Here is a 24,177-nt window from a genome sequence, read left to right as displayed (position 1 = left end):
ATATGTGTGTGTGTGCGCGTATATATATATATATATATATATATATATATATATATATATATTTCTCCGCCGAAATCACTTTTAAACCCATTTCCACCTTTTTTTCCCTTCTCTTCCTCTTACTTTTTTTTCACGTTTTTTTACGTTTTTCTCCTTTTCGCCTCTTTTCTGGGCGTATTATTCTTCTTTTTCTTCTTTTTTTTCGTCTAATGCATACCCCATCAGTGCAGCAATGCTTATTCAATACCGCCAGCAGATGGAGACACTGGGGGATAATTTTCTAAGGATTTATACTGATTTTTCCTGTCTGAATTTGTCGCACAGAAAGTTGCAGGCCAAATATGTGTGACATTTCTGCGACTTTAGCTTCTAGAGCATTTTTACAACATTATACATAGGTGCTGAATACATAAAAAGCGACTGTTCAGCGACAGACAAGTCGCATCGGCTGAAAGTAGGCCAGAATGTCAGTCCATGTTGGAGCAGGTTTAGATACAGTCTAAAGTATAGATCTCAAAGTCTGTGCACAGAATTTAGCAAGGGCCTCGCACCTTCTGATGCATCAGGTAGGTGCACAATAGCATAGCCTAACCCTCTGTACTTTGGTCTATATTGATGCGGGACATAGACAGCCAGCTGATGACCAATCCATTAGTGCAATGGATGGCTGGAAGCATTTGTCTTTGCCTTTGCAATACCACAGAAGCAATGCATGGTCAATGTACAGCAATGACACACCTGTGTGAACAGCCAGGAGACCCCCCCCCCCCCCCCCATGTTATGTTACATAGTTACATAGTTAGTACGGTCGAAAAAAGACATATGTCCATCAAGTTCAACCAGGGAATTAAGGGGTAGGGGTGTGGCGCGATATTGGGGAAGGGATGAGATTTTATATTTCTTCATAAGCATTAATCTTATTTTGTCAATTAGGAACATTCAGCACCCACCCGCTATCAAGGCAGCTGCCTATCATGTCATGCCCTACCTGCACAGGTGTGCTGGCTACTCAAATGATCCAATTAAGGAGGCCATTTAGTCAGCAGCAGCAGAAGTCCTGTGCCTGGACGCTCCAACAGCGGCCAGACACAAGCAGAAGCAGCAGAAGCAGCAGCAGCAGCAGCAGCACCACCTTTTGTTTTTTGGCTGTAGCAGCAAGGCCCACAGGGCTGGCTAGCTGGCTAGCCAGCAAGCAGGTAGCAATGAAAGTAGGAATCTTTCTTTTTAACCCTGTAAGGGGGTGGTGCACTGTACCCGAAGATACTGCCATATCGGGTCAATGCATAGGGCGACGGAAGCAAGCTTCGAAATCGGCCCCCGTTCTCAAAAATCCATTTAATATATGGTCCCCAGATAGGGGACGTATCAGATATTAAACTGATAAGAACAGATACTACACTTGATCTTAGCCAAAAGGCCGAGAAGCGATAACCGTGAAAGGGGCGGGCCCAACAAGGTCCCCTTCATGGGCACTATCACTGCTTGCTGTCAGGGAGGCTGCCAGACAATTTTCCATGCACACTCTGGGCTGGGGGGCAGTCAACCACCAGTACACACAGCAGAACCTAAACCCATACCATTATTGCTAAGCAGCAAGACAGGGGCCCATTGCACTCCCACGGGGCCTTTTTAAATGCAATCCATAACCCGGATTTGCCAGGAACCCTTCTTACTCCTCCTACTTGCATGTGACACTGGGCTTAGGATCTGCATAGGAAACACACACACAAGCACACACCTACCTTTGTTGCCTGCAGATGCCTCCTTGGCTGTCCCCAAACGGTATCAAACCAACACCCACGGGAAGCTGTAAGCATAGAGGACATGCCTGCACCCCATTGGACTTACCTGTGTGGGTTAAATCCGGGTTATTTGACAACCTATGGCGGTGATGGTTCTGCTCAGGCAGAGCAGTGCTGATGCTCCTCATAAAGCTGTCGCTGCTGTGAAGGTTCTAGGTGACATCACAAATCCCTATGGTTACATACACAACAAAGCTGGGTTGTTGTTGTTTACACTCTGCAAGGCCTGTGGAAGTGAGTGACATCATAGCACTGTAGTTCTGAGGGTTCTAGATGGATGCAACAATCTCCTGTTGCTTCTATGAAGGCCATAATAGACGACATCACCAAACAGCTCCATAGTCACATACACAGCAAAGGAGAGATGTTGTTTACACCTAGTGATGTCAGTGGTATTGAGTGACATCACAGCACAGTGCTAAGGCTCCTGGGCCTGGACACAGCAGCGGCTGCAATATCTCAACGGAGAATACGTTTATATATATGTGTGTGTGTGCGCGTATATATATATATATATATATATATATATATATATATATATATATATTTCTCCGCCGAAATCACTTTTAAACCCATTTCCACCTTTTTTTCCCTTCTCTTCCTCTTGCTTTTTTTTCACGTTTTTTTACGTTTTTCTCCTTTTCGCCTCTTTTCTGGGCGTATTATTCTTCTTTTTCTTCTTTTTTTTCGTCTAATGCATACCCCATCAGTGCAGCAATGCTTATTCAATACCGCCAGCAGATGGAGACACTGGGGGATAATTTTCTAAGGATTTATACTGATTTTTCCTGTCTGAATTTGTCGCACAGAAAGTTGCAGGCCAAATATGTGTGACATTTCTGCGACTTTAGCTTCTAGAGCATTTTTACAACATTATACATAGGTGCTGAATACATAAAAAGCGACTGTTCAGCGACAGACAAGTCGCATCGGCTGAAAGTAGGCCAGAATGTCAGTCCATGTTGGAGCAGGTTTAGATACAGTCTAAAGTATAGATCTCAAAGTCTGTGCACAGAATTTAGCAAGGGCCTCGCACCTTCTGATGCATCAGGTAGGTGCACAATAGCATAGCCTAACCCTCTGTACTTTGGTCTATATTGATGCGGGACATAGACAGCCAGCTGATGACCAATCCATTAGTGCAATGGATGGCTGGAAGCATTTGTCTTTGCCTTTGCAATACCACAGAAGCAATGCATGGTCAATGTACAGCAATGACACACCTGTGTGAACAGCCAGGAGACCCCCCCCCCCCCCCCATGTTATGTTACATAGTTACATAGTTAGTACGGTCGAAAAAAGACATATGTCCATCAAGTTCAACCAGGGAATTAAGGGGTAGGGGTGTGGCGCGATATTGGGGAAGGGATGAGATTTTATATTTCTTCATAAGCATTAATCTTATTTTGTCAATTAGGAACATTCAGCACCCACCCGCTATCAAGGCAGCTGCCTATCATGTCATGCCCTACCTGCACAGGTGTGCTGGCTACTCAAATGATCCAATTAAGGAGGCCATTTAGTCAGCAGCAGCAGAAGTCCTGTGCCTGGACGCTCCAACAGCGGCCAGACACAAGCAGAAGCAGCAGAAGCAGCAGCAGCAGCACCACCTTTTGTTTTTTGGCTGCAGCAGCAAGGCCCACAGGGCTGGCTAGCTGGCTAGCCAGCAAGCAGGTAGCAATGAAAGTAGGAATCTTTCTTTTTAACCCTGTAAGGGGGTGGTGCACTGTACCCGAAGATACTGCCATATCGGGTCAATGCATAGGGCGACGGAAGCAAGCTTCGAAATCGGCCCCCGTTCTCAAAAATCCATTTAATATATGGTCCCCAGATAGGGGACGTATCAGATATTAAACTGATAAGAACAGATACTACACTTGATCTTAGCCAAAAGGCCGAGAAGCGATAACCGTGAAAGGGGCGGGCCCAACAAGGTCCCCTTCATGGGCACTATCACTGCTTGCTGTCAGGGAGGCTGCCAGACAATTTTCCATGCACACTCTGGGCTGGGGGGCAGTCAACCACCAGTACACACAGCAGAACCTAAACCCATACCATTATTGCTAAGCAGCAAGACAGGGGCCCATTGCACTCCCACGGGGCCTTTTTAAATGCAATCCATAACCCGGATTTGCCAGGAACCCTTCTTACTCCTCCTACTTGCATGTGACACTGGGCTTAGGATCTGCATAGGAAACACACACACAAGCACACACCTACCTTTGTTGCCTGCAGATGCCTCCTTGGCTGTCCCCAAACGGTATCAAACCAACACCCACGGGAAGCTGTAAGCATAGAGGACATGCCTGCACCCCATTGGACTTACCTGTGTGGGTTAAATCCGGGTTATTTGACAACCTATGGCGGTGATGGTTCTGCTCAGGCAGAGCAGTGCTGATGCTCCTCATAAAGCTGTCGCTGCTGTGAAGGTTCTAGGTGACATCACAAATCCCTATGGTTACATACACAACAAAGCTGGGTTGTTGTTGTTTACACTCTGCAAGGCCTGTGGAAGTGAGTGACATCATAGCACTGTAGTTCTGAGGGTTCTAGATGGATGCAACAATCTCCTGTTGCTTCTATGAAGGCCATAATAGACGACATCACCAAACAGCTCCATAGTCACATACACAGCAAAGGAGAGATGTTGTTTACACCTAGTGATGTCAGTGGTATTGAGTGACATCACAGCACAGTGCTAAGGCTCCTGGGCCTGGACACAGCAGCGGCTGCAATATCTCAACGGAGAATACGTTTATATATATGTGTGTGTGTGCGCGTATATATATATATATATATATATATATATATATATATATATATATTTCTCCGCCGAAATCACTTTTAAACCCATTTCCACCTTTTTTTCCCTTCTCTTCCTCTTACTTTTTTTTCACGTTTTTTTACGTTTTTCTCCTTTTCGCCTCTTTTCTGGGCGTATTATTCTTCTTTTTCTTCTTTTTTTTCGTCTAATGCATACCCCATCAGTGCAGCAATGCTTATTCAATACCGCCAGCAGATGGAGACACTGGGGGATAATTTTCTAAGGATTTATACTGATTTTTCCTGTCTGAATTTGTCGCACAGAAAGTTGCAGGCCAAATATGTGTGACATTTCTGCGACTTTAGCTTCTAGAGCATTTTTACAACATTATACATAGGTGCTGAATACATAAAAAGCGACTGTTCAGCGACAGACAAGTCGCATCGGCTGAAAGTAGGCCAGAATGTCAGTCCATGTTGGAGCAGGTTTAGATACAGTCTAAAGTATAGATCTCAAAGTCTGTGCACAGAATTTAGCAAGGGCCTCGCACCTTCTGATGCATCAGGTAGGTGCACAATAGCATAGCCTAACCCTCTGTACTTTGGTCTATATTGATGCGGGACATAGACAGCCAGCTGATGACCAATCCATTAGTGCAATGGATGGCTGGAAGCATTTGTCTTTGCCTTTGCAATACCACAGAAGCAATGCATGGTCAATGTACAGCAATGACACACCTGTGTGAACAGCCAGGAGACCCCCCCCCCCCCCCATGTTATGTTACATAGTTACATAGTTAGTACGGTCGAAAAAAGACATATGTCCATCAAGTTCAACCAGGGAATTAAGGGGTAGGGGTGTGGCGCGATATTGGGGAAGGGATGAGATTTTATATTTCTTCATAAGCATTAATCTTATTTTGTCAATTAGGAACATTCAGCACCCACCCGCTATCAAGGCAGCTGCCTATCATGTCATGCCCTACCTGCACAGGTGTGCTGGCTACTCAAATGATCCAATTAAGGAGGCCATTTAGTCAGCAGCAGCAGAAGTCCTGTGCCTGGACGCTCCAACAGCGGCCAGACACAAGCAGAAGCAGCAGAAGCAGCAGCAGCAGCACCACCTTTTGTTTTTTGGCTGCAGCAGCAAGGCCCACAGGGCTGGCTAGCTGGCTAGCCAGCAAGCAGGTAGCAATGAAAGTAGGAATCTTTCTTTTTAACCCTGTAAGGGGGTGGTGCACTGTACCCGAAGATACTGCCATATCGGGTCAATGCATAGGGCGACGGAAGCAAGCTTCGAAATCGGCCCCCGTTCTCAAAAATCCATTTAATATATGGTCCCCAGATAGGGGACGTATCAGATATTAAACTGATAAGAACAGATACTACACTTGATCTTAGCCAAAAGGCCGAGAAGCGATAACCGTGAAAGGGGCGGGCCCAACAAGGTCCCCTTCATGGGCACTATCACTGCTTGCTGTCAGGGAGGCTGCCAGACAATTTTCCATGCACACTCTGGGCTGGGGGGCAGTCAACCACCAGTACACACAGCAGAACCTAAACCCATACCATTATTGCTAAGCAGCAAGACAGGGGCCCATTGCACTCCCACGGGGCCTTTTTAAATGCAATCCATAACCCGGATTTGCCAGGAACCCTTCTTACTCCTCCTACTTGCATGTGACACTGGGCTTAGGATCTGCATAGGAAACACACACACAAGCACACACCTACCTTTGTTGCCTGCAGATGCCTCCTTGGCTGTCCCCAAACGGTATCAAACCAACACCCACGGGAAGCTGTAAGCATAGAGGACATGCCTGCACCCCATTGGACTTACCTGTGTGGGTTAAATCCGGGTTATTTGACAACCTATGGCGGTGATGGTTCTGCTCAGGCAGAGCAGTGCTGATGCTCCTCATAAAGCTGTCGCTGCTGTGAAGGTTCTAGGTGACATCACAAATCCCTATGGTTACATACACAACAAAGCTGGGTTGTTGTTGTTTACACTCTGCAAGGCCTGTGGAAGTGAGTGACATCATAGCACTGTAGTTCTGAGGGTTCTAGATGGATGCAACAATCTCCTGTTGCTTCTATGAAGGCCATAATAGACGACATCACCAAACAGCTCCATAGTCACATACACAGCAAAGGAGAGATGTTGTTTACACCTAGTGATGTCAGTGGTATTGAGTGACATCACAGCACAGTGCTAAGGCTCCTGGGCCTGGACACAGCAGCGGCTGCAATATCTCAACGGAGAATACGTTTATATATATGTGTGTGTGTGCGCGTATATATATATATATATATATATATATATATATATATATATATTTCTCCGCCGAAATCACTTTTAAACCCATTTCCACCTTTTTTTCCCTTCTCTTCCTCTTACTTTTTTTTCACGTTTTTTTACGTTTTTCTCCTTTTCGCCTCTTTTCTGGGCGTATTATTCTTCTTTTTCTTCTTTTTTTTCGTCTAATGCATACCCCATCAGTGCAGCAATGCTTATTCAATACCGCCAGCAGATGGAGACACTGGGGGATAATTTTCTAAGGATTTATACTGATTTTTCCTGTCTGAATTTGTCGCACAGAAAGTTGCAGGCCAAATATGTGTGACATTTCTGCGACTTTAGCTTCTAGAGCATTTTTACAACATTATACATAGGTGCTGAATACATAAAAAGCGACTGTTCAGCGACAGACAAGTCGCATCGGCTGAAAGTAGGCCAGAATGTCAGTCCATGTTGGAGCAGGTTTAGATACAGTCTAAAGTATAGATCTCAAAGTCTGTGCACAGAATTTAGCAAGGGCCTCGCACCTTCTGATGCATCAGGTAGGTGCACAATAGCATAGCCTAACCCTCTGTACTTTGGTCTATATTGATGCGGGACATAGACAGCCAGCTGATGACCAATCCATTAGTGCAATGGATGGCTGGAAGCATTTGTCTTTGCCTTTGCAATACCACAGAAGCAATGCATGGTCAATGTACAGCAATGACACACCTGTGTGAACAGCCAGGAGACCCCCCCCCCCCCCCATGTTATGTTACATAGTTACATAGTTAGTACGGTCGAAAAAAGACATATGTCCATCAAGTTCAACCAGGGAATTAAGGGGTAGGGGTGTGGCGCGATATTGGGGAAGGGATGAGATTTTATATTTCTTCATAAGCATTAATCTTATTTTGTCAATTAGGAACATTCAGCACCCACCCGCTATCAAGGCAGCTGCCTATCATGTCATGCCCTACCTGCACAGGTGTGCTGGCTACTCAAATGATCCAATTAAGGAGGCCATTTAGTCAGCAGCAGCAGAAGTCCTGTGCCTGGACGCTCCAACAGCGGCCAGACACAAGCAGAAGCAGCAGAAGCAGCAGCAGCAGCACCACCTTTTGTTTTTTGGCTGCAGCAGCAAGGCCCACAGGGCTGGCTAGCTGGCTAGCCAGCAAGCAGGTAGCAATGAAAGTAGGAATCTTTCTTTTTAACCCTGTAAGGGGGTGGTGCACTGTACCCGAAGATACTGCCATATCGGGTCAATGCATAGGGCGACGGAAGCAAGCTTCGAAATCGGCCCCCGTTCTCAAAAATCCATTTAATATATGGTCCCCAGATAGGGGACGTATCAGATATTAAACTGATAAGAACAGATACTACACTTGATCTTAGCCAAAAGGCCGAGAAGCGATAACCGTGAAAGGGGCGGGCCCAACAAGGTCCCCTTCATGGGCACTATCACTGCTTGCTGTCAGGGAGGCTGCCAGACAATTTTCCATGCACACTCTGGGCTGGGGGGCAGTCAACCACCAGTACACACAGCAGAACCTAAACCCATACCATTATTGCTAAGCAGCAAGACAGGGGCCCATTGCACTCCCACGGGGCCTTTTTAAATGCAATCCATAACCCGGATTTGCCAGGAACCCTTCTTACTCCTCCTACTTGCATGTGACACTGGGCTTAGGATCTGCATAGGAAACACACACACAAGCACACACCTACCTTTGTTGCCTGCAGATGCCTCCTTGGCTGTCCCCAAACGGTATCAAACCAACACCCACGGGAAGCTGTAAGCATAGAGGACATGCCTGCACCCCATTGGACTTACCTGTGTGGGTTAAATCCGGGTTATTTGACAACCTATGGCGGTGATGGTTCTGCTCAGGCAGAGCAGTGCTGATGCTCCTCATAAAGCTGTCGCTGCTGTGAAGGTTCTAGGTGACATCACAAATCCCTATGGTTACATACACAACAAAGCTGGGTTGTTGTTGTTTACACTCTGCAAGGCCTGTGGAAGTGAGTGACATCATAGCACTGTAGTTCTGAGGGTTCTAGATGGATGCAACAATCTCCTGTTGCTTCTATGAAGGCCATAATAGACGACATCACCAAACAGCTCCATAGTCACATACACAGCAAAGGAGAGATGTTGTTTACACCTAGTGATGTCAGTGGTATTGAGTGACATCACAGCACAGTGCTAAGGCTCCTGGGCCTGGACACAGCAGCGGCTGCAATATCTCAACGGAGAATACGTTTATATATATGTGTGTGTGTGCGCGTATATATATATATATATATATATATATATATATATATATATTTCTCCGCCGAAATCACTTTTAAACCCATTTCCACCTTTTTTTCCCTTCTCTTCCTCTTACTTTTTTTTCACGTTTTTTTACGTTTTTCTCCTTTTCGCCTCTTTTCTGGGCGTATTATTCTTCTTTTTCTTCTTTTTTTTCGTCTAATGCATACCCCATCAGTGCAGCAATGCTTATTCAATACCGCCAGCAGATGGAGACACTGGGGGATAATTTTCTAAGGATTTATACTGATTTTTCCTGTCTGAATTTGTCGCACAGAAAGTTGCAGGCCAAATATGTGTGACATTTCTGCGACTTTAGCTTCTAGAGCATTTTTACAACATTATACATAGGTGCTGAATACATAAAAAGCGACTGTTCAGCGACAGACAAGTCGCATCGGCTGAAAGTAGGCCAGAATGTCAGTCCATGTTGGAGCAGGTTTAGATACAGTCTAAAGTATAGATCTCAAAGTCTGTGCACAGAATTTAGCAAGGGCCTCGCACCTTCTGATGCATCAGGTAGGTGCACAATAGCATAGCCTAACCCTCTGTACTTTGGTCTATATTGATGCGGGACATAGACAGCCAGCTGATGACCAATCCATTAGTGCAATGGATGGCTGGAAGCATTTGTCTTTGCCTTTGCAATACCACAGAAGCAATGCATGGTCAATGTACAGCAATGACACACCTGTGTGAACAGCCAGGAGACCCCCCCCCCCCCCCCATGTTATGTTACATAGTTACATAGTTAGTACGGTCGAAAAAAGACATATGTCCATCAAGTTCAACCAGGGAATTAAGGGGTAGGGGTGTGGCGCGATATTGGGGAAGGGATGAGATTTTATATTTCTTCATAAGCATTAATCTTATTTTGTCAATTAGGAACATTCAGCACCCACCCGCTATCAAGGCAGCTGCCTATCATGTCATGCCCTACCTGCACAGGTGTGCTGGCTACTCAAATGATCCAATTAAGGAGGCCATTTAGTCAGCAGCAGCAGAAGTCCTGTGCCTGGACGCTCCAACAGCGGCCAGACACAAGCAGAAGCAGCAGAAGCAGCAGCAGCAGCACCACCTTTTGTTTTTTGGCTGCAGCAGCAAGGCCCACAGGGCTGGCTAGCTGGCTAGCCAGCAAGCAGGTAGCAATGAAAGTAGGAATCTTTCTTTTTAACCCTGTAAGGGGGTGGTGCACTGTACCCGAAGATACTGCCATATCGGGTCAATGCATAGGGCGACGGAAGCAAGCTTCGAAATCGGCCCCCGTTCTCAAAAATCCATTTAATATATGGTCCCCAGATAGGGGACGTATCAGATATTAAACTGATAAGAACAGATACTACACTTGATCTTAGCCAAAAGGCCGAGAAGCGATAACCGTGAAAGGGGCGGGCCCAACAAGGTCCCCTTCATGGGCACTATCACTGCTTGCTGTCAGGGAGGCTGCCAGACAATTTTCCATGCACACTCTGGGCTGGGGGGCAGTCAACCACCAGTACACACAGCAGAACCTAAACCCATACCATTATTGCTAAGCAGCAAGACAGGGGCCCATTGCACTCCCACGGGGCCTTTTTAAATGCAATCCATAACCCGGATTTGCCAGGAACCCTTCTTACTCCTCCTACTTGCATGTGACACTGGGCTTAGGATCTGCATAGGAAACACACACACAAGCACACACCTACCTTTGTTGCCTGCAGATGCCTCCTTGGCTGTCCCCAAACGGTATCAAACCAACACCCACGGGAAGCTGTAAGCATAGAGGACATGCCTGCACCCCATTGGACTTACCTGTGTGGGTTAAATCCGGGTTATTTGACAACCTATGGCGGTGATGGTTCTGCTCAGGCAGAGCAGTGCTGATGCTCCTCATAAAGCTGTCGCTGCTGTGAAGGTTCTAGGTGACATCACAAATCCCTATGGTTACATACACAACAAAGCTGGGTTGTTGTTGTTTACACTCTGCAAGGCCTGTGGAAGTGAGTGACATCATAGCACTGTAGTTCTGAGGGTTCTAGATGGATGCAACAATCTCCTGTTGCTTCTATGAAGGCCATAATAGACGACATCACCAAACAGCTCCATAGTCACATACACAGCAAAGGAGAGATGTTGTTTACACCTAGTGATGTCAGTGGTATTGAGTGACATCACAGCACAGTGCTAAGGCTCCTGGGCCTGGACACAGCAGCGGCTGCAATATCTCAACGGAGAATACGTTTATATATATGTGTGTGTGTGCGCGTATATATATATATATATATATATATATATATATATATATATATTTCTCCGCCGAAATCACTTTTAAACCCATTTCCACCTTTTTTTCCCTTCTCTTCCTCTTACTTTTTTTTCACGTTTTTTTACGTTTTTCTCCTTTTCGCCTCTTTTCTGGGCGTATTATTCTTCTTTTTCTTCTTTTTTTTCGTCTAATGCATACCCCATCAGTGCAGCAATGCTTATTCAATACCGCCAGCAGATGGAGACACTGGGGGATAATTTTCTAAGGATTTATACTGATTTTTCCTGTCTGAATTTGTCGCACAGAAAGTTGCAGGCCAAATATGTGTGACATTTCTGCGACTTTAGCTTCTAGAGCATTTTTACAACATTATACATAGGTGCTGAATACATAAAAAGCGACTGTTCAGCGACAGACAAGTCGCATCGGCTGAAAGTAGGCCAGAATGTCAGTCCATGTTGGAGCAGGTTTAGATACAGTCTAAAGTATAGATCTCAAAGTCTGTGCACAGAATTTAGCAAGGGCCTCGCACCTTCTGATGCATCAGGTAGGTGCACAATAGCATAGCCTAACCCTCTGTACTTTGGTCTATATTGATGCGGGACATAGACAGCCAGCTGATGACCAATCCATTAGTGCAATGGATGGCTGGAAGCATTTGTCTTTGCCTTTGCAATACCACAGAAGCAATGCATGGTCAATGTACAGCAATGACACACCTGTGTGAACAGCCAGGAGACCCCCCCCCATGTTATGTTACATAGTTACATAGTTAGTACGGTCGAAAAAAGACATATGTCCATCAAGTTCAACCAGGGAATTAAGGGGTAGGGGTGTGGCGCGATATTGGGGAAGGGATGAGATTTTATATTTCTTCATAAGCATTAATCTTATTTTGTCAATTAGGAACATTCAGCACCCACCCGCTATCAAGGCAGCTGCCTATCATGTCATGCCCTACCTGCACAGGTGTGCTGGCTACTCAAATGATCCAATTAAGGAGGCCATTTAGTCAGCAGCAGCAGAAGTCCTGTGCCTGGACGCTCCAACAGCGGCCAGACACAAGCAGAAGCAGCAGAAGCAGCAGCAGCAGCACCACCTTTTGTTTTTTGGCTGCAGCAGCAAGGCCCACAGGGCTGGCTAGCTGGCTAGCCAGCAAGCAGGTAGCAATGAAAGTAGGAATCTTTCTTTTTAACCCTGTAAGGGGGTGGTGCACTGTACCCGAAGATACTGCCATATCGGGTCAATGCATAGGGCGACGGAAGCAAGCTTCGAAATCGGCCCCCGTTCTCAAAAATCCATTTAATATATGGTCCCCAGATAGGGGACGTATCAGATATTAAACTGATAAGAACAGATACTACACTTGATCTTAGCCAAAAGGCCGAGAAGCGATAACCGTGAAAGGGGCGGGCCCAACAAGGTCCCCTTCATGGGCACTATCACTGCTTGCTGTCAGGGAGGCTGCCAGACAATTTTCCATGCACACTCTGGGCTGGGGGGCAGTCAACCACCAGTACACACAGCAGAACCTAAACCCATACCATTATTGCTAAGCAGCAAGACAGGGGCCCATTGCACTCCCATGGGGCCTTTTTAAATGCAATCCATAACCCGGATTTGCCAGGAACCCTTCTTACTCCTCCTACTTGCATGTGACACTGGGCTTAGGATCTGCATAGGAAACACACACACAAGCACACACCTACCTTTGTTGCCTGCAGATGCCTCCTTGGCTGTCCCCAAACGGTATCAAACCAACACCCACGGGAAGCTGTAAGCATAGAGGACATGCCTGCACCCCATTGGACTTACCTGTGTGGGTTAAATCCGGGTTATTTGACAACCTATGGCGGTGATGGTTCTGCTCAGGCAGAGCAGTGCTGATGCTCCTCATAAAGCTGTCGCTGCTGTGAAGGTTCTAGGTGACATCACAAATCCCTATGGTTACATACACAACAAAGCTGGGTTGTTGTTGTTTACACTCTGCAAGGCCTGTGGAAGTGAGTGACATCATAGCACTGTAGTTCTGAGGGTTCTAGATGGATGCAACAATCTCCTGTTGCTTCTATGAAGGCCATAATAGACGACATCACCAAACAGCTCCATAGTCACATACACAGCAAAGGAGAGATGTTGTTTACACCTAGTGATGTCAGTGGTATTGAGTGACATCACAGCACAGTGCTAAGGCTCCTGGGCCTGGACACAGCAGCGGCTGCAATATCTCAACGGAGAATACGTTTATATATATGTGTGTGTGTGCGCGTATATATATATATATATATATATATATATATATATATATATATTTCTCCGCCGAAATCACTTTTAAACCCATTTCCACCTTTTTTTCCCTTCTCTTCCTCTTACTTTTTTTTCACGTTTTTTTACGTTTTTCTCCTTTTCGCCTCTTTTCTGGGCGTATTATTCTTCTTTTTCTTCTTTTTTTTCGTCTAATGCATACCCCATCAGTGCAGCAATGCTTATTCAATACCGCCAGCAGATGGAGACACTGGGGGATAATTTTCTAAGGATTTATACTGATTTTTCCTGTCTGAATTTGTCGCACAGAAAGTTGCAGGCCAAATATGTGTGACATTTCTGCGACTTTAGCTTCTAGAGCATTTTTACAACATTATACATAGGTGCTGAATACATAAAAAGCGACTGTTCAGCGACAGACAAGTCGCATCGGCTGAAAGTAGGCCAGAATGTCAGTCCATGTTGGAGCAGGTTTAGATACAGTCTAAAGTATAGATCTCAAAGTCTGTGCACAGAATTTAGCAAGGGCCTCGCACCTTCTGATGCATCAGGTAGGTGCACAATAGCATAGCCTAACCCTCTGTACTTTGGTCTATATTGATGCGGGACATAGACAGCCAGCTGATGACCAATCCATTAGTGCAATGGATGGCTGGAAGCATTTGTCTTTGCCTTTGCAATACCACAGAAGCAATGCATGGTCAATGTACAGCAATGACACACCTGTGTGAACAGCCAGGAGACCCCCCCCCCCCCCCCATGTTATGTTACATAGTTACATAGTTAGTACGGTCGAAAAAAGACATATGTCCATCAAGTTCAACCAGGGAATTAAGGGGTAGGGGTGTGGCGCGATATTGGGGAAGGGATGAGATTTTATATTTCTTCATAAGCATTAATCTTATTTTGTCAATTAGGAACATTCAGCACCCACCCGCTATCAAGGCAGCTGCCTATCATGTCATGCCCTACCTGCACAGGTGTGCTGGCTACTCAAATGATCCAATTAAGGAGGCCATTTAGTCAGCAGCAGCAGAAGTCCTGTGCCTGGACGCTCCAACAGCGGCCAGACACAAGCAGAAGCAGCAGAAGCAGCAGCAGCAGCACCACCTTTTGTTTTTTGGCTGCAGCAGCAAGGCCCACAGGGCTGGCTAGCTGGCTAGCCAGCAAGCAGGTAGCAATGAAAGTAGGAATCTTTCTTTTTAACCCTGTAAGGGGGTGGTGCACTGTACCCGAAGATACTGCCATATCGGGTCAATGCATAGGGCGACGGAAGCAAGCTTCGAAATCGGCCCCCGTTCTCAAAAATCCATTTAATATATGGTCCCCAGATAGGGGACGTATCAGATATTAAACTGATAAGAACAGATACTACACTTGATCTTAGCCAAAAGGCCGAGAAGCGATAACCGTGAAAGGGGCGGGCCCAACAAGGTCCCCTTCATGGGCACTATCACTGCTTGCTGTCAGGGAGGCTGCCAGACAATTTTCCATGCACACTCTGGGCTGGGGGGCAGTCAACCACCAGTACACACAGCAGAACCTAAACCCATACCATTATTGCTAAGCAGCAAGACAGGGGCCCATTGCACTCCCACGGGGCCTTTTTAAATGCAATCCATAACCCGGATTTGCCAGGAACCCTTCTTACTCCTCCTACTTGCATGTGACACTGGGCTTAGGATCTGCATAGGAAACACACACACAAGCACACACCTACCTTTGTTGCCTGCAGATGCCTCCTTGGCTGTCCCCAAACGGTATCAAACCAACACCCACGGGAAGCTGTAAGCATAGAGGACATGCCTGCACCCCATTGGACTTACCTGTGTGGGTTAAATCCGGGTTATTTGACAACCTATGGCGGTGATGGTTCTGCTCAGGCAGAGCAGTGCTGATGCTCCTCATAAAGCTGTCGCTGCTGTGAAGGTTCTAGGTGACATCACAAATCCCTATGGTTACATACACAACAAAGCTGGGTTGTTGTTGTTTACACTCTGCAAGGCCTGTGGAAGTGAGTGACATCATAGCACTGTAGTTCTGAGGGTTCTAGATGGATGCAACAATCTCCTGTTGCTTCTATGAAGGCCATAATAGACGACATCACCAAACAGCTCCATAGTCACATACACAGCAAAGGAGAGATGTTGTTTACACCTAGTGATGTCAGTGGTATTGAGTGACATCACAGCACAGTGCTAAGGCTCCTGGGCCTGGACACAGCAGCGGCTGCAATATCTCAACGGAGAATACGTTTATATATATGTGTGTGTGTGCGCGTATATATATATATATATATATATATATATATATATATATATATTTCTCCGCCGAAATCACTTTTAAACCCATTTCCACCTTTTTTTCCCTTCTCTTCCTCTTACTTTTTTTTCACGTTTTTTTACGTTTTTCTCCTTTTCGCCTCTTTTCTGGGCGTATTATTCTTCTTTTTCTTCTTTTTTTTCGTCTAATGCATACCCCATCAGTGCAGCAATGCTTATTCAATACCGCCAGCAGATGGAGACACTGGGGGATAATTTTCTAAGGATTTATACTGATTTTTCCTGTCTGAATTTGTCGCACAGAAAGTTGCAGGCCAAATATGTGTGACATTTCTGCGACTTTAGCTTCTAGAGCATTTTTACAACATTATACATAGGTGCTGAATACATAAAAAGCGACTGTTCAGCGACAGACAAGTCGCATCGGCTGAAAGTAGGCCAGAATGTCAGTCCATGTTGGAGCAGGTTTAGATACAGTCTAAAGTATAGATCTCAAAGTCTGTGCACAGAATTTAGCAAGGGCCTCGCACCTTCTGATGCATCAGGTAGGTGCACAATAGCATAGCCTAACCCTCTGTACTTTGGTCTATATTGATGCGGGACATAGACAGCCAGCTGATGACCAATCCATTAGTGCAATGGATGGCTGGAAGCATTTGTCTTTGCCTTTGCAATACCACAGAAGCAATGCATGGTCAATGTACAGCAATGACACACCTGTGTGAACAGCCAGGAGACCCCCCCCCATGTTATGTTACATAGTTACATAGTTAGTACGGTCGAAAAAAGACATATGTCCATCAAGTTCAACCAGGGAATTAAGGGGTAGGGGTGTGGCGCGATATTGGGGAAGGGATGAGATTTTATATTTCTTCATAAGCATTAATCTTATTTTGTCAATTAGGAACATTCAGCACCCACCCGCTATCAAGGCAGCTGCCTATCATGTCATGCCCTACCTGCACAGGTGTGCTGGCTACTCAAATGATCCAATTAAGGAGGCCATTTAGTCAGCAGCAGCAGAAGTCCTGTGCCTGGACGCTCCAACAGCGGCCAGACACAAGCAGAAGCAGCAGAAGCAGCAGCAGCAGCACCACCTTTTGTTTTTTGGCTGCAGCAGCAAGGCCCACAGGGCTGGCTAGCTGGCTAGCCAGCAAGCAGGTAGCAATGAAAGTAGGAATCTTTCTTTTTAACCCTGTAAGGGGGTGGTGCACTGTACCCGAAGATACTGCCATATCGGGTCAATGCATAGGGCGACGGAAGCAAGCTTCGAAATCGGCCCCCGTTCTCAAAAATCCATTTAATATATGGTCCCCAGATAGGGGACGTATCAGATATTAAACTGATAAGAACAGATACTACACTTGATCTTAGCCAAAAGGCCGAGAAGCGATAACCGTGAAAGGGGCGGGCCCAACAAGGTCCCCTTCATGGGCACTATCACTGCTTGCTGTCAGGGAGGCTGCCAGACAATTTTCCATGCACACTCTGGGCTGGGGGGCAGTCAACCACCAGTACACACAGCAGAACCTAAACCCATACCATTATTGCTAAGCAGCAAGACAGGGGCCCATTGCACTCCCATGGGGCCTTTTTAAATGCAATCCATAACCCGGATTTGCCAGGAACCCTTCTTACTCCTCCTACTTGCATGTGACACTGGGCTTAGGATCTGCATAGGAAACACACACACAAGCACACACCTACCTTTGTTGCCTGCAGATGCCTCCTTGGCTGTCCCCAAACGGTATCAAACCAACACCCACGGGAAGCTGTAAGCATAGAGGACATGCCTGCACCCCATTGGACTTACCTGTGTGGGTTAAATCCGGGTTATTTGACAACCTATGGCGGTGATGGTTCTGCTCAGGCAGAGCAGTGCTGATGCTCCTCATAAAGCTGTCGCTGCTGTGAAGGTTCTAGGTGACATCACAAATCCCTATGGTTACATACACAACAAAGCTGGGTTGTTGTTGTTTACACTCTGCAAGGCCTGTGGAAGTGAGTGACATCATAGCACTGTAGTTCTGAGGGTTCTAGATGGATGCAACAATCTCCTGTTGCTTCTATGAAGGCCATAATAGACGACATCACCAAACAGCTCCATAGTCACATACACAGCAAAGGAGAGATGTTGTTTACACCTAGTGATGTCAGTGGTATTGAGTGACATCACAGCACAGTGCTAAGGCTCCTGGGCCTGGACACAGCAGCGGCTGCAATATCTCAACGGAGAATACGTTTATATATATGTGTGTGTGTGCGCGTATATATATATATATATATATATATATATATATATATATATATCTCCGCCGAAATCACTTTTAAACCCATTTCCACCTTTTTTTCCCTTCTCTTCCTCTTACTTTTTTTTCACGTTTTTTTACGTTTTTCTCCTTTTCGCCTCTTTTCTGGGCGTATTATTCTTCTTTTTCTTCTTTTTTTTCGTCTAATGCATACCCCATCAGTGCAGCAATGCTTATTCAATACCGCCAGCAGATGGAGACACTGGGGGATAATTTTCTAAGGATTTATACTGATTTTTCCTGTCTGAATTTGTCGCACAGAAAGTTGCAGGCCAAATATGTGTGACATTTCTGCGACTTTAGCTTCTAGAGCATTTTTACAACATTATACATAGGTGCTGAATACATAAAAAGCGACTGTTCAGCGACAGACAAGTCGCATCGGCTGAAAGTAGGCCAGAATGTCAGTCCATGTTGGAGCAGGTTTAGATACAGTCTAAAGTATAGATCTCAAAGTCTGTGCACAGAATTTAGCAAGGGCCTCGCACCTTCTGATGCATCAGGTAGGTGCACAATAGCATAGCCTAACCCTCTGTACTTTGGTCTATATTGATGCGGGACATAGACAGCCAGCTGATGACCAATCCATTAGTGCAATGGATGGCTGGAAGCATTTGTCTTTGCCTTTGCAATACCACAGAAGCAATGCATGGTCAATGTACAGCAATGACACACCTGTGTGAACAGCCAGGAGACCCCCCCCCCCCCATGTTATGTTACATAGTTACATAGTTAGTACGGTCGAAAAAAGACATATGTCCATCAAGTTCAACCAGGGAATTAAGGGGTAGGGGTGTGGCGCGATATTGGGGAAGGGATGAGATTTTATATTTCTTCATAAGCATTAATCTTATTTTGTCAATTAGGAACATTCAGCACCCACCCGCTATCAAGGCAGCTGCCTATCATGTCATGCCCTACCTGCACAGGTGTGCTGGCTACTCAAATGATCCAATTAAGGAGGCCATTTAGTCAGCAGCAGCAGAAGTCCTGTGCCTGGACGCTCCAACAGCGGCCAGACACAAGCAGAAGCAGCAGAAGCAGCAGCAGCAGCAGCAGCAGCACCACCTTTTGTTTTTTGGCTGCAGCAGCAAGGCCCACAGGGCTGGCTAGCTGGCTAGCCAGCAAGCAGGTAGCAATGAAAGTAGGAATCTTTCTTTTTAACCCTGTAAGGGGGTGGTGCACTGTACCCGAAGATACTGCCATATCGGGTCAATGCATAGGGCGACGGAAGCAAGCTTCGAAATCGGCCCCCGTTCTCAAAAATCCATTTAATATATGGTCCCCAGATAGGGGACGTATCAGATATTAAACTGATAAGAACAGATACTACACTTGATCTTAGCCAAAAGGCCGAGAAGCGATAACCGTGAAAGGGGCGGGCCCAACAAGGTCCCCTTCATGGGCACTATCACTGCTTGCTGTCAGGGAGGCTGCCAGACAATTTTCCATGCACACTCTGGGCTGGGGGGCAGTCAACCACCAGTACACACAGCAGAACCTAAACCCATACCATTATTGCTAAGCAGCAAGACAGGGGCCCATTGCACTCCCACGGGGCCTTTTTAAATGCAATCCATAACCCGGATTTGCCAGGAACCCTTCTTACTCCTCCTACTTGCATGTGACACTGGGCTTAGGATCTGCATAGGAAACACACACACAAGCACACACCTACCTTTGTTGCCTGCAGATGCCTCCTTGGCTGTCCCCAAACGGTATCAAACCAACACCCACGGGAAGCTGTAAGCATAGAGGACATGCCTGCACCCCATTGGACTTACCTGTGTGGGTTAAATCCGGGTTATTTGACAACCTATGGCGGTGATGGTTCTGCTCAGGCAGAGCAGTGCTGATGCTCCTCATAAAGCTGTCGCTGCTGTGAAGGTTCTAGGTGACATCACAAATCCCTATGGTTACATACACAACAAAAGCTGGGTTGTTGTTGTTTACACTCTGCAAGGCCTGTGGAAGTGAGTGACATCATAGCACTGTAGTTCTGAGGGTTCTAGATGGATGCAACAATCTCCTGTTGCTTCTATGAAGGCCATAATAGACGACATCACCAAACAGCTCCATAGTCACATACACAGCAAAGGAGAGATGTTGTTTACACCTAGTGATGTCAGTGGTATTGAGTGACATCACAGCACAGTGCTAAGGCTCCTGGGCCTGGACACAGCAGCGGCTGCAATATCTCAACGGAGAATACGTTTATATATATGTGTGTGTGTGCGCGTATATATATATATATATATATATATATATATATATATATATATTTCTCCGCCGAAATCACTTTTAAACCCATTTCCACCTTTTTTTCCCTTCTCTTCCTCTTACTTTTTTTTCACGTTTTTTTACGTTTTTCTCCTTTTCGCCTCTTTTCTGGGCGTATTATTCTTCTTTTTCTTCTTTTTTTTCGTCTAATGCATACCCCATCAGTGCAGCAATGCTTATTCAATACCGCCAGCAGATGGAGACACTGGGGGATAATTTTCTAAGGATTTATACTGATTTTTCCTGTCTGAATTTGTCGCACAGAAAGTTGCAGGCCAAATATGTGTGACATTTCTGCGACTTTAGCTTCTAGAGCATTTTTACAACATTATACATAGGTGCTGAATACATAAAAAGCGACTGTTCAGCGACAGACAAGTCGCATCGGCTGAAAGTAGGCCAGAATGTCAGTCCATGTTGGAGCAGGTTTAGATACAGTCTAAAGTATAGATCTCAAAGTCTGTGCACAGAATTTAGCAAGGGCCTCGCACCTTCTGATGCATCAGGTAGGTGCACAATAGCATAGCCTAACCCTCTGTACTTTGGTCTATATTGATGCGGGACATAGACAGCCAGCTGATGACCAATCCATTAGTGCAATGGATGGCTGGAAGCATTTGTCTTTGCCTTTGCAATACCACAGAAGCAATGCATGGTCAATGTACAGCAATGACACACCTGTGTGAACAGCCAGGAGACCCCCCCCCCCCATGTTATGTTACATAGTTACATAGTTAGTACGGTCGAAAAAAGACATATGTCCATCAAGTTCAACCAGGGAATTAAGGGGTAGGGGTGTGGCGCGATATTGGGGAAGGGATGAGATTTTATATTTCTTCATAAGCATTAATCTTATTTTGTCAATTAGGAACATTCAGCACCCACCCGCTATCAAGGCAGCTGCCTATCATGTCATGCCCTACCTGCACAGGTGTGCTGGCTACTCAAATGATCCAATTAAGGAGGCCATTTAGTCAGCAGCAGCAGAAGTCCTGTGCCTGGACGCTCCAACAGCGGCCAGACACAAGCAGAAGCAGCAGAAGCAGCAGCAGCAGCACCACCTTTTGTTTTTTGGCTGCAGCAGCAAGGCCCACAGGGCTGGCTAGCTGGCTAGCCAGCAAGCAGGTAGCAATGAAAGTAGGAATCTTTCTTTTTAACCCTGTAAGGGGGTGGTGCACTGTACCCGAAGATACTGCCATATCGGGTCAATGCATAGGGCGACGGAAGCAAGCTTCGAAATCGGCCCCCGTTCTCAAAAATCCATTTAATATATGGTCCCCAGATAGGGGACGTATCAGATATTAAACTGATAAGAACAGATACTACACTTGATCTTAGCCAAAAGGCCGAGAAGCGATAACCGTGAAAGGGGCGGGCCCAACAAGGTCCCCTTCATGGGCACTATCACTGCTTGCTGTCAGGGAGGCTGCCAGACAATTTTCCATGCACACTCTGGGCTGGGGGGCAGTCAACCACCAGTACACACAGCAGAACCTAAACCCATACCATTATTGCTAAGCAGCAAGACAGGGGCCCATTGCACTCCCACGGGGCCTTTTTAAATGCAATCCATAACCCGGATTTGCCAGGAACCCTTCTTACTCCTCCTACTTGCATGTGACACTGGGCTTAGGATCTGCATAGGAAACACACACACAAGCACACACCTACCTTTGTTGCCTGCAGATGCCTCCTTGGCTGTCCCCAAACGGTATCAAACCAACACCCACGGGAAGCTGTAAGCATAGAGGACATGCCTGCACCCCATTGGACTTACCTGTGTGGGTTAAATCCGGGTTATTTGACAACCTATGGCGGTGATGGTTCTGCTCAGGCAGAGCAGTGCTGATGCTCCTCATAAAGCTGTCGCTGCTGTGAAGGTTCTAGGTGACATCACAAATCCCTATGGTTACATACACAACAAAGCTGGGTTGTTGTTGTTTACACTCTGCAAGGCCTGTGGAAGTGAGTGACATCATAGCACTGTAGTTCTGAGGGTTCTAGATGGATGCAACAATCTCCTGTTGCTTCTATGAAGGCCATAATAGACGACATCACCAAACAGCTCCATAGTCACATACACAGCAAAGGAGAGATGTTGTTTACACCTAGTGATGTCAGTGGTATTGAGTGACATCACAGCACAGTGCTAAGGCTCCTGGGCCTGGACACAGCAGCGGCTGCAATATCTCAACGGAGAATACGTTTATATATATGTGTGTGTGTGCGCGTATATATATATATATATATATATATATATATATATATATATATATATTCTCCGCCGAAATCACTTTTAAACCCATTTCCACCTTTTTTTCCCTTCTCTTCCTCTTACTTTTTTTTCACGTTTTTTTACGTTTTTCTCCTTTTCGCCTCTTTTCTGGGCGTATTATTCTTCTTTTTCTTCTTTTTTTTCGTCTAATGCATACCCCATCAGTGCAGCAATGCTTATTCAATACCGCCAGCAGATGGAGACACTGGGGGATAATTTTCTAAGGATTTATACTGATTTTTCCTGTCTGAATTTGTCGCACAGAAAGTTGCAGGCCAAATATGTGTGACATTTCTGCGACTTTAGCTTCTAGAGCATTTTTACAACATTATACATAGGTGCTGAATACATAAAAAGCGACTGTTCAGCGACAGACAAGTCGCATCGGCTGAAAGTAGGCCAGAATGTCAGTCCATGTTGGAGCAGGTTTAGATACAGTCTAAAGTATAGATCTCAAAGTCTGTGCACAGAATTTAGCAAGGGCCTCGCACCTTCTGATGCATCAGGTAGGTGCACAATAGCATAGCCTAACCCTCTGTACTTTGGTCTATATTGATGCGGGACATAGACAGCCAGCTGATGACCAATCCATTAGTGCAATGGATGGCTGGAAGCATTTGTCTTTGCCTTTGCAATACCACAGAAGCAATGCATGGTCAATGTACAGCAATGACACACCTGTGTGAACAGCCAGGAGACCCCCCCCCCCCATGTTATGTTACATAGTTACATAGTTAGTACGGTCGAAAAAAGACATATGTCCATCAAGTTCAACCAGGGAATTAAGGGGTAGGGGTGTGGCGCGATATTGGGGAAGGGATGAGATTTTATATTTCTTCATAAGCATTAATCTTATTTTGTCAATTAGGAACATTCAGCACCCACCCGCTATCAAGGCAGCTGCCTATCATGTCATGCCCTACCTGCACAGGTGTGCTGGCTACTCAAATGATCCAATTAAGGAGGCCATTTAGTCAGCAGCAGCAGAAGTCCTGTGCCTGGACGCTCCAACAGCGGCCAGACACAAGCAGAAGCAGCAGAAGCAGCAGCAGCAGCACCACCTTTTGTTTTTTGGCTGCAGCAGCAAGGCCCACAGGGCTGGCTAGCTGGCTAGCCAGCAAGCAGGTAGCAATGAAAGTAGGAATCTTTCTTTTTAACCCTGTAAGGGGGTGGTGCACTGTACCCGAAGATACTGCCATATCGGGTCAATGCATAGGGCGACGGAAGCAAGCTTCGAAATCGGCCCCCGTTCTCAAAAATCCATTTAATATATGGTCCCCAGATAGGGGACGTATCAGATATTAAACTGATAAGAACAGATACTACACTTGATCTTAGCCAAAAGGCCGAGAAGCGAT

At 45.9% G+C, this 24,177-nt stretch overlaps 11 non-coding genes across 11 annotated transcripts; all 11 read right to left on the bottom strand.

Annotated features, from left to right (window-relative positions):
• Positions 1-1,238: 1,238 nt before the first annotated feature.
• Positions 1,239-1,429, bottom strand: LOC130314244 (U2 spliceosomal RNA). The gene has a single exon (XR_008861976.1). It is a non-coding gene; the product is annotated as a U2 spliceosomal RNA (small nuclear RNA).
• Positions 1,430-3,518: 2,089 nt separating this feature from the next.
• Positions 3,519-3,709, bottom strand: LOC130314243 (U2 spliceosomal RNA). Its single transcript, XR_008861975.1, has one exon. It is a non-coding gene; the product is annotated as a U2 spliceosomal RNA (small nuclear RNA).
• Positions 3,710-5,795: 2,086 nt separating this feature from the next.
• LOC130314242 (U2 spliceosomal RNA) lies at positions 5,796-5,986 on the bottom strand. The gene has a single exon (XR_008861974.1). It is a non-coding gene; the product is annotated as a U2 spliceosomal RNA (small nuclear RNA).
• A 2,084-nt stretch (positions 5,987-8,070) lies between these two features.
• LOC130314241 (U2 spliceosomal RNA) lies at positions 8,071-8,261 on the bottom strand. Its single transcript, XR_008861973.1, has one exon. It is a non-coding gene; the product is annotated as a U2 spliceosomal RNA (small nuclear RNA).
• A 2,083-nt stretch (positions 8,262-10,344) lies between these two features.
• Positions 10,345-10,535, bottom strand: LOC130314240 (U2 spliceosomal RNA). Its single transcript, XR_008861972.1, has one exon. It is a non-coding gene; the product is annotated as a U2 spliceosomal RNA (small nuclear RNA).
• A 2,078-nt stretch (positions 10,536-12,613) lies between these two features.
• LOC130314239 (U2 spliceosomal RNA) lies at positions 12,614-12,804 on the bottom strand. The gene has a single exon (XR_008861971.1). It is a non-coding gene; the product is annotated as a U2 spliceosomal RNA (small nuclear RNA).
• Positions 12,805-14,889: 2,085 nt separating this feature from the next.
• LOC130314238 (U2 spliceosomal RNA) lies at positions 14,890-15,080 on the bottom strand. Its single transcript, XR_008861970.1, has one exon. It is a non-coding gene; the product is annotated as a U2 spliceosomal RNA (small nuclear RNA).
• A 2,078-nt stretch (positions 15,081-17,158) lies between these two features.
• Positions 17,159-17,349, bottom strand: LOC130314237 (U2 spliceosomal RNA). Its single transcript, XR_008861969.1, has one exon. It is a non-coding gene; the product is annotated as a U2 spliceosomal RNA (small nuclear RNA).
• A 2,089-nt stretch (positions 17,350-19,438) lies between these two features.
• On the bottom strand, positions 19,439-19,629 carry LOC130314234 (U2 spliceosomal RNA). Its single transcript, XR_008861967.1, has one exon. It is a non-coding gene; the product is annotated as a U2 spliceosomal RNA (small nuclear RNA).
• A 2,082-nt stretch (positions 19,630-21,711) lies between these two features.
• Positions 21,712-21,902, bottom strand: LOC130314233 (U2 spliceosomal RNA). Its single transcript, XR_008861966.1, has one exon. It is a non-coding gene; the product is annotated as a U2 spliceosomal RNA (small nuclear RNA).
• A 2,084-nt stretch (positions 21,903-23,986) lies between these two features.
• On the bottom strand, positions 23,987-24,177 carry LOC130314232 (U2 spliceosomal RNA). The gene has a single exon (XR_008861965.1). It is a non-coding gene; the product is annotated as a U2 spliceosomal RNA (small nuclear RNA).

Source organism: Hyla sarda, unplaced genomic scaffold (genome assembly GCF_029499605.1).
Source record: "Hyla sarda isolate aHylSar1 unplaced genomic scaffold, aHylSar1.hap1 scaffold_181, whole genome shotgun sequence".
NCBI lineage: Eukaryota > Metazoa > Chordata > Amphibia > Anura > Hylidae > Hyla > Hyla sarda.
Note: the sequence above shows the minus strand (reverse complement) of the source record. Positions and strands in the feature narration are given on the sequence as shown.